Source organism: Marmota monax, unplaced genomic scaffold, assembly GCF_021218885.2.
Source record: "Marmota monax isolate L192 unplaced genomic scaffold, Marmota_monax_Labrador192_F-V1.1 WCK01_AAM20220418_F8-fsc00616, whole genome shotgun sequence".
Classification (NCBI taxonomy): Eukaryota; Metazoa; Chordata; class Mammalia; order Rodentia; family Sciuridae; genus Marmota; species Marmota monax.
The window spans coordinates 26,005-39,509 of record NW_026693475.1 but is presented as its reverse complement, the minus strand read 5'-3'; the positions used below and the strand labels follow the sequence as shown (position 1 = coordinate 39,509).

Genomic DNA, 13,505 nt, shown 5'->3' with positions numbered 1-13,505 from the left:
TAGGTTCTTGATTATAGATGGTTAAAGTTAAATAAAATTTTCTGCTTTCACTTAAGTAAATATATTTTTAAAAACAAGGCTCTTCTTTTATTCCTACTAAGAGGAGCTAAGTAGTAGTCCTGAGCTGAGGTTTTCCTGAAATGTGCAAAAGTTCAAGACAATATTAGAGTTCAAAGATAGAAGAGCTCTGATCTTAAAACGAGGAAAACAAAAATAGAAGAAAAACTGATTTTAACAAAGTAGCTACCAGGAAAAAAAAAAATCTAAGGAGCAGCAATGCAAGGCTGGTTTTGATTCAAATGTCCAAGGCTTATTGAGATTTGTGTGAAATGGATTTAAACGTTTTGAAGAGGATTTTGATGGGGCTAATACATTTTGTACTGTGATAGCAACTGCTAAATCACACTGTAAAAAAGAAAATCTAAGAAAATAGATCATTGTTCAAGTCTAGCTTGGAACTTCATTTAACTCAAAGCAAAATCTGTTGAGTACCATCCTGCAGTATAAGGATAGAATAAATTCTGCTTCAAAAGTTTAAATCCAAATTAGAATTTGAATTTACTTTTCTTCCTTTTTATTGGTTATTAAATTTAATCAATTTATTTGTTGTGGTACTGGTGATTGAACCCAGGGATACTCAACCACTGAGTGACACCCCCAGCCCTTTTTATCTTTTGTGACACAAGTCTCACTAAATTGCTGTTTCACCTAGATCCTTCTGCCTCACCCTCCCAAGTCCTAAGATTACAGGTGTGTACCACCATGCCCAGACGTTTTTCTGCTATAAATTCAGCATGTTATTGTTCATAAAAACAAATTCTAAAATCTTTAAGATGGAACTGGACTCTTAAAAGAATCAAGGGTCTATGGAAACCAACTTAATAAATAGTATTTTGATTTAAAATGAAGTTGTAACAGTCACATTATAAATAAATTTGCACTCACTAGTGAAAACCCCCAAATTTGATATTTTTATTTAAAAGGAGGTTGTAACAGTCATGTTGGATTTTTTCTCCTAGTGAAAAAGCAAAAATCTCTAATATTTTAACCAGTAATTATAATTTCTACTGGTTTTGGAGATTTAAATCTGATTGCTTCTTTTATTGATATGAGTAAAGAGTCTGAGAACTTTAGCAAATGAGCTGTTAAAATTGATTCTACCCATGGATTTAGATTCAAATTATTATTTCAAGGCTGCTTTAAAAAGACATGAAATTACTAGTGTCTGCTTTAGACATTCATTTAAATATCTTGTACCCTTGTTTGATGACAGATTAATACCCAAAAGTCCTTTAAAATTCCAACCCTAGTTGCTCTATTGCAGCATAAAAGGCAGATTAAAAATAATGGCAGTGTAGAAACTGCAGCATTTCCATCTTGTAAGTATTTGAATGTTCAAATACCTTGGCATTTGTTCTTATTAAAACATACTATACACTGATATTCAAGTAAAAACATGTCAAAAGTCACTTCCTATTGTTTTCTAAAGAAAAGAATGAACTGTTTTTCCCCCTTAAGTGGAAGAAAATAATCTTTAAAAGTAGTGACACAATAATTTCCACAAGTGTGACCCCTTCCTCTCTAATAAGAGTACTGCTGCCTTCTGTTACAGAAGATGGAAAGTAACATAAGGCGTTTAATATAAATATTAAATAATCAAGTTAAAAGGTATGGTCCATAAATAAATAAATATGATCAATAGACTTCTACAGTTCTGTTGCACGCCCTTTCAGTAGTACTGTGGGATTGATGTCTTCTAGTCTGGAGTGAGAAGCACTTGCATTGATGGTGACTGTCTTGGTGAGCAGTGGATCCTGAACACTGAATGAGACGAAGGGACAGCCCTTCACGTTACGGCAGATGAGGGACTGAATTGAGGCAGTGTTGATGATCTTAAAGCCCACTTCTCCTCCAAAAGTGCTTGGCTTCCAATAGTGAGGAGAACATATAGGATTACCCAAAAGTCCTTTCAAGGAGAATGGTGCTCCAATTTCCACCATGGTCTCACCAAAGATGGCGTCAGGACGAGGCTTTTCCACCAGGAGGGCAGGATAGAACTCCATGGCATCAATGGCACCATAGAGGGCTTCCAACTCTGCGGCCATTTCCTTTTCTCCTGTAAGTTCTTCAAATGATTTGTAGGGCTTCAGGTTGAAGCGTTTGCGGTACTCGTTGAAAGACTGGTATTTCATATTTCTGCTGTGGTCAATTGAGGCCTTGGCCACTGTTTGTACTGCAGATGGCACATTCCTGCCACCAGAAACCCTGCCAGCAATTTGGTGAATGACTCAACGAACTGGGTAAGTCCATGTTCCAGTAATATGGAGTTGTTGTAGAGAAACTGTTGATAGTTGTACTCCTGGTCATGAATTTGAAAGGTGTCAGGCAGAAGGGGATGCCAGTGATAAAGTGTGTTAAACTCAGAAGCAATACGGTTTTGGTAGTGGAATTGTTGGTTGAAAAGCAGCTCTGGGTCAAACTTGAGTTTGAAGTGATAGCCACTCAAGTGCTGGACGTAGTCTTCAATCACAATTTTAATGGTCTCTCCTATTAATATTAGTCTGCTCGTCTGGAACAACCGCTCATCATCCCACTCTGGATGTTTCTGTTTAAGCACATCGCACACTCTGTCATGTTCCCGTAGCCAGATTGTGGCATACATCATCAGACCAGGCACTAGACCAAAGACCTCCTGCCCCACAGCAAACCGAAGGTGTTCAGGGATGTGAGGGGGGTAGATCATCTCCACCTGAGTGTCTTTGACTGTGGGAGGATACACCTCTCCACCAATCACCTGATATTTCAGCTTTCCATCCTTGAAGAGGCGCAGCTTATGTTGTCTATCCAGAGTTTCACCATAAACATGACTTAGGTCCACCCCGTGGCCCAGGCCTGTGGTGAAAGCTGGCCCTCCATTCCGATCTGACTTAAAAAATTGGTGGGTGAAGTGCTGAGCAAAGAATGCAAACATCATATTGGTGCCTTGGGGGTCAGGAATGAACTTTCTTCTTAGAAGAACTTTCTCAAACACCTCTTTAGAATCAGGAAGCCCCTTCTTCCCTTTCACACCCGTGGGCGTTGGGCAGTCATCTGCCACAGGAGGAAGGGCTCTGGTATAGTAGGAGAGGTTAGAGAAGGCTTCCCAGTTTTTGTAGCCATAGTGCACATTGTAAGTTGGTGGACTGTCAATCAAATGTGATCTGGAAGTCAGCACATATCTCATGATTGAATTTCGCAGGAAGGGAATATTATTGACAATGTTCCAGACCCCCTTGAAGTGGGAAGTATGTAGTGGACTGTGTTTGGAGTGGGCTTCAGAAGTCGTTTTATTCTGGTCAAAAGTTCAGGTGTTGAACAATTTTCACCATAGAATCCTGTTCTGGTACAGTCACACTTATACTGGTCAAATCCTGTGCTCATACATACACCTTGGTTTTGACATGGGTTGGAACAGCAAGGATTTGCTGCGTGGCTGATGGCCAAGGCGGCGCTGAGCAGCAGAGCAGCCAGAGCATCTTGGCCGAGGGCGGGGCGGTGCGCAGCTGGTGGCGCTTGGCTGTAGGGTCCATCCGGAGGTGGCCCTGCGGGAGGCGCCGCTGCGGAGTTCCTGGGAGTGCTGACTCTCACTGCTCAAGTCGTTTGACAACTCACCATTGGTGTTTAAATTCCAGTTAAATGGTTGCTCTCTCTAGTATCCTCCCCTAAAATTGCATTCAACTTCCCCATTCAAGTACACTCCTCTTCCATCACTGTGCCACCTGTCATGCAGGCACTCAAAACTGCTGTGCCCTTTTACACCATTAGGCCTAAACATGTCAATTCTGGGAATAACATTATGAGCATGTGAGAGAAACTTTCAGAGACCATTCACTAACAGTGAGAGGAGTCATGTGCTGAGACAGTGGAATGAGGCAAAGTGACGTGGATGTTCCCCAGTTTCCTTTGAACAGAAATATTCCCCTGCAGTAATCGTGTAGTAAAAGAAATCCACCACCAATGAATTCACATATTGTTATGTCTTAATATTCTCAACTATTATATTAATAGAGAAATGGCTGACCCCTAAAAAAATATTAAACTTAAAGGACATCTGTTGCCCCTCTTTTCTTCAATCATATAATCTTAGGGGAAAGTGTTGCTTTAACTTCGGAGTTGTGACCATTGGGAAAACAACTCTAGAAAAACAATATTGTCATTGGCTACTAAAACTACTAATGAAATCATGCATTTTATAATTGTAATATAGAGAGAAAATAAATTATAAATCATTCATTTAAAAATTAATAGCATATTATTTACAAAATATTTATATTCTTGCCATTCATATTAGGCTCCATCATGGCTCAGGTGGCACTGGCTTGTTCCCATTTCATTGAATTAACAATCCTGATATTAGTATGTTGTTCCATAATATATGTGTTGTACCCTATGCATCTATGTGGGGATTTCTCCCTGAAAATGACCCTGGATTTGTAAAAATTATCACATCACCATATGGCTTTTACTCAATAAACCCCTCAAGGATAAATACCTTTATAAAAGAAGATTTTCTGAAATATTTTGTGAGGAAGTAAAGAGCAACAGACTTGGGAGCAGTCCAGAATGTGAGCACTTTTTTGCCAGATTATTAAGATAAACTTCTAATAAAGCTGTAGCAACGACCCTCCACAGACTTCAAGAACAGACTGAAGATTTCCTCCTGCTAAACATGTTCTCAAGTCAGAGTTGCAACTAACTTCAATCCTCCTGAGGCAAAGAAGACCCATGAGGTCATTAGACCAGCTGTTCTGTCACAGAGAGAACATATACCATAAATTATGATTTATACATCTAATACAACTAATAATTACAAAATGCTGTCTTGAACATAGTGTGATTAAATTTAATTTTGAATGAAAGTTTTTAACTCTTTAATATACCATATTTATCTTACTGCCAGATAGATGAGATTTTATTGCCAGAGCATGATAACTCAATGCTCTCTGATAAAGAATGCAAATCAAAGGAGAATTCAAGCATCAATTATTTATAAGCATACTTGCTGCTGTGACCCCATGTGAAAGTAGCAAAACTCCAGTTCACGAGGTTGATGCACCCCTGCATCACCTGACCACAATTATCTCATCTGAAAGAGACCACAAGTATGGGAACAACCTGACACCTCAAGAAAACGTAGTAGAGGAAGGCCACAGTAATGTCTTAGAGACCATCTGTGAGGACAAGTGCAAGGAGTACTACATACATGACATACGTTAAGGGCGTCTGAGTGGCAAACCACTCCCTCGTGCTAGGTGTGAGTGGCAAACCACTTACCCATAGGCACATCCCTGGGCATGAGAAGGCTCTTGCTCATCCATGTCACATTCCCTGCTCTTGCTCCATGGCCCACTCCTCGATTGGTCACTGCATGAATAGTTGGCCAGAAATTGTATTGGTGGCTGCCTGTAATCTGCTTAGCTAATGCCTGAGTATATATACATGGTAACTGTGCAATAAAATCAGACCTGCTTCCTGCTTGGTCTCTGGAGGTCTTGATTAGTGACTTCACAGCCATAGTCTCTTCTACACTGTTCTGTGAACCTTCTTGCTGGATGAGAGACAGCCCACACAACCTTCAGTGCATAGCACTTGTCTTTTTTGAAGGTTTGAAAAAACCTCCTTGTAAGGTGACTTTCCTGACCTCTAAAGAATGTCAGTATGTTTAACATCTCTATCACCACATCTTTGATATTTGAATATTTCCTCACTTAATCCTTGTACCAGGGAAGGTTATTCCTCCATGAGCATTGACTTGGTGATCTTCATTTTTCTGTAACCATTTATAAGGCTGGGAATAATAAAAAGCACTCTCTCCATCCTGCCATTCTCTAAGAATGACAGTCCCTTCACACTCTTTTAAGCAGCATTCAGCTTGTGGATGAGTTTGCATTTTTCTTTATCTTTGCAGGGGTTTTTACTTCTCTTCACACTGTTTTTCACATCTTACCTACAAGTCAATTTCTAACTGATGGAGCAATTCTGAGTGAAAATAAGAAACTCACCAATAAAGTGTTGATAGGTAGGCCTACCTACATCTTCTATGGAGGTTGTTAAAACTGAGTTGTGGCCTCAGGTTATTTGTAAAAAATAACTCCAGCCCCACCTCACTAAGCTCATTATATTTTAGCCTAAATTTAATCTCCACAGTGAATTTCAGCTCCTCCAAGGCATCTGTTCACCACAGGACTCTGCAAAGTAACCATGGATCCACTAGCTACAACATAAAACCAGGTGAACATTCCAACATTCTACCTGGAACCAAATCCAAATGTTAACTGTCCCTCTTCTGCAGGATTCAACACTCCCACTATGAGAGTCATATTCACTAATGAAAAACAAAATATCTTGTGTAATTCTCAACTGCCTTGAACATATGCAACTTTGCTTTGATTTTGATCAACATATTAATTTAATCACTTATGAAACATTATAGACTGAAAAAAGTCATGATATACACTTTTTAAAATATTTATTTTCTAGTTGTAGGTGGACACAATATATTTATTTCATCTATATGTGGTGCTGAGGTTTTAACCCAGTTCCTCACGTGTACTAAGTGAACACTCTACCACTGAGGCATAATCCCAGCCCCTCATGATATACGTTTCGATGTGTACTTTTTATTCAAAATAGTGTTTTGATATTCATTCATGTTTTTCTGTGGGTAAGCAGTTTATTTATTTTAATTAATTAATTAATTGATTAATTAACTAATTATATTTGTACCAGGGATGGAACCCAGAGGCACTTAATCACTGAGCCACATCCCTATCTCTATTTTTTTATTTTATTTTATTGTGAGACAAAGTCTTTAAAATTTGATTAGGACCTTGCTAAGTTGCTGAGGCTTGATTTGAATAGTGATCCTCCTGCCTCAGCCTCCCAAGATGCTGAAATTACAGGCATCACTTCCTTTATGTCTAAATAGCTTGACATTATATGAATATGTAAAAAGAAAGTGTTAAACATTTGAAAACTGTAGTTGTAGGCAAATTTTAAAATGACCACAAACACAGGTAGGAGTGACTAGTTCAGGTGTTCTACTGTATACCTACAACAATTTATGATACAATTCAAATTTACTAGAAGAAACTAAGTGTGGTCAACAATTAGAAATGATAAGTATTTGAGGAGGCAAGATACTAATTACACCATTTTTGTCAATATATGTATCAAATTATTATATTGTACAATAAAGATGTACATGTGTCAGACTGGGGTAGTGGCTCAGGGGTGGAGTGCTTGCCTTGCACATGTGAGGCACTGTGTGCAATCCTCAGTACCACATAAAAAAAAAATAAAATAAAGGCTTTTGCATTTATCTACAACTAAAAAAGTAAATTAAAAAAAGATGTTCATGTGTCAATTAAATTATTTAAAAAGTTATGAATAGTTGTACATGTATATGTTCTTTCACAGACATGTTTTTATTTCCACTGGAAGTAGAAAAATGTTTAATCAGTTATTTTAAAACAGATTTTTGAGTTGAAATTTACACATCCAAATATTTAGACAATCTAAAAAATAATTTTTTTTATAAATATTCAAAACTGTGCAACAATCACAATCTGATCTATCACCTGAGGATATACCCTTAACTTTACATTATTGATTGTAATTTTTCATTATGGTAAAAATATTTTAATGAGATCTATCCTCTTAACAAATGTATATGACATAAATATGTAAATACCTGCCTGGCCAAAATTAAAAGTCCAATAAAGAAGTGTCCAAACTTCCCCAAAGCCTGGATCACATGTTTTACAATGATAGCCTTTTTACCAGGCTTTACTTAATGTCATTAATGTTTTGACTAGTTATCATTATCATGATGATGCATAACACTGAACATCTTTTCATACAATTTTTCCATTTCTATGCTTTTTGGGGAAAATATCTATTAAGATTATTTGACTATTTTCAATTAAGTTTCTATTTATTACTTGTTCTTGAGTTGGCACTGCCTACCATGTACTTTGGATATTAACTCCTTGTCATATATCTGGTTTGGGAATCTATTCTCCCACTCTGCTGACTTTTCACTCTTATATTCTTTGCTAAGCAGGACCTTTGAGTTAGGACATAGTCCTGCTTGTCTATTTCTGTGTTGTGGCTCATGCTTTTGGTATCATGTTAAAGACCACTTATCAAAAGTCCTCTACAGGCCTATGTATCAAATGTCTGGTCTCCCAGTGATGCAACTGAATGGTGGTGAGACCCTTGGAAGAGTTCAAGTATAGGTCTGTAGGTCAATGGGCATGCCCATTAGATTCTGTAACCCAACTGTGCTCTCTATTTGCTTCCTGGTTTAAGGTGTGACCATTTTCTTGCACACATGGTCCTGCCAGGGTGTGCCATAATTCAGAGCCCTCTCCAGAACTGAGCAAGAAAGTCACCATTCAGTTCAACACTAAAAACTGAGGTACATGAGTCCTTTTTCTTTATAAATTGTTTTATTCAGGTATTTTGTGGTACAATGTGCAACTAACTAATGTATGTCATTTCCCAGAAATCATTGTCAATATCGTTGCTATTAAAATATTCAAGTATGGTTTTTTGTACCAGTTTTAGTTTCATTTCTTGCACATCATTTTTTTTCTTAAAGTTATTGAATTTGTATTTTATTTATATCTCTACATTAATGCTTCAATGACATCAATTCTATAATTAGTGGGTTTGACTATTCTATTTGCATACTTGCATATATCAGGCTTTGATTGAACACACTTCTTCTGATGCCTTTATTCTCTCTCCTCTCTCTCTCTCTCTCTCTCTCTCTCTCTCTCTCTCTCTCTCTTTCTCTCTCATCCCGTTATGTTTTACAAATAATCTGTCTTCTTATTTTCCTCATTGTTTTTCTTTAGTTTTCACAAGTGAAAGAATTTGTATGGTAAAAAGATTTTCATGACTAATTTTATGTGACATGGCAATATATAATTCTATCTATTTTCCTGGAAATGAGAAGTTTCAGTCTTCCTTATAACAAAATACAGGCTTATCCTGTGTATGTGCCATTATTTTTTCTACATTCATCTTTTGAAAGGCACCTATGCTAATTCTGTATCTTATTGTGAATAGTACCAAAATAGACATGGTTATGAAGGTATCTCATTTGTATGCTGACTTTTTTTCCCAAAGATATATACCTAGGAGTATATATTCATATATATATATATATATATATATATATATATATATATATATATATATATTCTTCATACTTACTGAAATAATTTATATATCCACCAACATTTTATAAGCATTTCTTTTTTTTTTTTTTTTCAAATTCTAACCAGTTTGCATTATACCATTTCCTCTTGGGGTGAGATAAAATCCTAATAAAATTTTGATATGTATTTACATAATTGAAGATTATGTTAAGCCCTCCTACCACATGTAATTCTTTTGGGCACCATAATATGTACTTTACTGCCACCACCCCACTCCACCCTGTGGCCTAGGAAGTGAATATGACCCTGGACTTCTCAGTAACCCACAGCCCCTCTACTGCCATTCCATAGCAAGCCATCTCGCTGTGAAGACCCCTGTCCTGAGCTCCCAGTATCCCTGAGTTCATTCAGGCCTGGGACTCACCTCCTCGTGCCCACCTCCTACCACTTTCAGCATTACACAGAGGTCAGGATTACCCCAAGGCAGCTAAAACACACATTGGCACCCAGCTGAGCCCAGTCTGCCCCAGAGCACAATCATCCATGTGCAGCCTGCCATTCCCCAACTCCTGCTGAAGTATGGAGGTGGTGCACTCTTTGTTGCCAGGGAACAAGGGCCACCACCAATTTCTGCCACACATAGCACAGTATAGACACCAAAGAAGTCCTACTGGCAGTCGTATGTCTTTTGTGTGAAGACGTGGAGAGGAGCAGCAAGGAGGCAGACTTCTGCCCACACACTAGGCCAAGAAATGGACAGAGAAGACCCTGAGACAGAACCAGCTTTTATCCTAGGAGAGCTTAGGCCTGGTACCCTGGAACCTAAGGGAAAAGGCCTACAGAATTAAAAATACAAAAGAGCTACAGAATTAAAATTCCTATCACTCTTCTTTTCACCCACATTTCCACAAACCTCATGCATAGACATCATTAATAAGCAATGTATTTTAACAATCACATACCTCAATAGGAACAATCCCCAAGAACCTCCTACACATACCAATTACATAATCAAACCATATTATCCTGAGGCAAATTTCCCTCATTACAATTATTCATCATTTATGTCCACATGTCCTGATTGACGTGAACATTTCAGGGAATTATAATGAAAACACCACAGTATGGTGTGTCACAGATTTTCCTAACCTCCCATACTATGGTAAATTTGACTTACTACATGTAACATCAGATTTTAAGATAGATTATGACTCATTTCCAAAAGCTGAGACATGGTCAGTCATATTACCATTAGGTGCACAAACATAAATTTCCTATAATTATTACAGATTCCACACACCTCAGCCTTATAAAATGGTGAAACAAATTAGGCCATTTCCAAAATAGGGATTCCTACATTGGGATTACCTCTGTTTCAAGACAATGTTCATTGGCAGGTACACTGCACAGTTTCTACCCTCAGGTACCCCTGGTGGACAGCCTTATACAAGAGGAACCTCACAAGCATTATCAGAATATTCTTGCTTAAACTACAATCATAAAAAATTAACTATGTATAGGAACATAAAAACACAACTTTGGAGATGTGCTTGAAACTATTGACACCAAATATAATTTCTCAAGAAAAATAGCACAAGATACCACCTTGACACATTTTAATAATTTCACTCATTATGCTAATAAATCATATCTTTGCAAAAAGAAGAAGAAAAACTATACACTAGAATCAGCATGTATAAAACTCAACTTAATAAAGTATCCAACAGGAAAACACTTAACGTATAATGTTTCATCGAACTGGACACACACATGGACACACAATGTTACACATTGGGACTCACCTAAGACACATTGCATTCTTTTAGAAAAGAGTCTAGTGGCATTCTTTGACTATACAGCACTTTCTAATGCATCATTCATAACACCATATAGCCCACAATATGATCCCCAAACAAAAAACCAAACATAACAAAATGTTGGGCATGTCTCTACAAGGACTAATGAAAGTAAAATGACTTATAGATACAACACATAGTATAGATGACAACAAACGCACATCCAGATTATCTGTATCCTTTATGTGTAACCAAATACCTGCAATTCACGTGGACAACACATTAGACTTTGAAATTCCTTTAGATATAAAACAATCAAACATGCATAATACCATACCCAGATGAAGGATCAGACCATAAACTTAACATAGTGGAGCTGTGTGGATAGATGGTTATGTAACAGCAGACATACTGATGGAATCACTACAATGGGGTAAACATAAAAATGAATACACCTACTTCTACCCCAGGTATAAGATAAAAGTAGAAGATAAAAGGCCTTAATCATGGTGGAAAACAGCAGGTGTAAATTTTGATAGAGTATCACAATATACAATAGATCATACTAATATGCCATACCATTTCTATATGCTACACCCAATGGAACAAGCCCTCGGAATTAAGTCAATTTGATGTTGTGGCTCATACACCTCTATTTAACAGATCTTTAATTACCAAAAGATTATGGCAGAAACAGGAACATGTATTTATTTGTATTAACCCATGTCCTTTGAAAGATGGTACATCAAGGACCATCTCCAACCATGTATAATTGATAGGGAAAGTATTAATGCCACACATAAACTATTTACAGCACATTACCCATCAGAAGTCAAATTATATAGAGAAAGTCCAAGACTAACCACAATCACCAGAGCACCTTATGTAATGCCAAATATACAAATTCCTCTACAAATAATTATAAATCCCATAATTCAGAGGATAACATTAATTATTGACACAGCAATATATGCTAAGGAGCTATACAGAAAATGCCCTCAGAAAACAAATGGCACATTCCAACAATACAGAGGCAACACATTAGGAGAACAAAGGAGATTTTAGAATGGATAGCTACAGCTGGACTAGAATTAGGAGAAATTGTTAGTGCAAAACCTACAGAGAGGACTTGGATGTTAGAATTGCAGCCCTGGAACACATTAGAGACAAAGAAATTAATGGACTAAAAATAATTTCTAAATCTTTATGTACAATCACAGATTTCATACATCAAGCTGAACTACAGAGGCAAACTATAGTTCAGACACTAACAGCCCAAAGGAAATATTATGATGCTTTTATACAGAAAATGGATAAGAGAATGAACAAAATAAACACGTAAAACCACTAAGATCAGACATTATCCTAAATGGAACAATTTTACCAGAAGAGTCAGTGATACCAATTGGCTCATTGACTTATCTATACTTAGGACATATAAACCATCATGAGTTACATACATCTAAGGTCACTATAACTGACCCACAGGAAGAAGTAATACCATTGGGAAATAATCTTTTTGCAGTCTTTTCACCTAATACCTTTAGCATAACTTCTCCATGTAAACGAATATGCCCTACAACACAAACAATGACAACTACACAAGACACATCTGACAGCACCTCCCATAGTGAAGATTATTATTATTATTATGACTCTGAATATCCTGACACCAATATATGTTTTGGTGAATGTAAAACAACCCATGAAGCATGTGGAAGTTGACATTACACACTAAATCAGGTAAATATATAACAGCATTCTCAAATCAACAGATACAGATGAAACACACATTACAAACTAATATGGTATTTGATGAAGATGAGGATAAACAAACATACAATAGGAATGTATTAAGCAACTTCACAACCAGATTTAATATAATATAAAACAACTACAAATACAGGATGTCCAAATAACATTGGCTATAGCACACCTTAATAACACAAATCATATTGTCTCACCAATAGTACACGTAATGAAAACAGATTCTTTATCATACAAACATAATGTAGTCAATAGATGATGATGCTCTTGGGAAGATAATATAATCAAAAGCAGGTGATATGATAGAGTTGACACTGTATGTTGGCACATTCCAAAGTGATTCCAAGACATAAAAGAAATTCTCCACTATGCACTGCTAATATGCATATTCATGGTAGACTTAAAAATTTCAGAATGCATGCTAAATGGAATAAAGAAATTAAAACCAGACACTAAGAACTTAAAACACAGGTAGGTAATATTAGGTAGCTATGTGACCACTCTACAGTCACCTCTGATTATGGATAATTGGATGTAACATATATGAATATTACCTGCACTTTACAGCTCACTTGGATACCATTGGACTCACTTATCTGTGTTAACACCTATCTGGACTTCCTGAGAAACAGACTGTGGAATTTAGAATACCATTTTATGACATTGACTGAAAATTGCTTCTGCCTTCTGCTTGATGCTAACATTTTGACATATATTGACTGTAACAACCTAA

General features: G+C 36.9%; 1 pseudogene; it reads right to left on the bottom strand.

The window, feature by feature from the left end:
- Positions 1-1,637: 1,637 nt before the first annotated feature.
- Positions 1,638-3,626, bottom strand: LOC124101930 (prostaglandin G/H synthase 2-like; annotated as a pseudogene).
- Between the last annotated feature and the right edge of the window lie 9,879 nt (positions 3,627-13,505).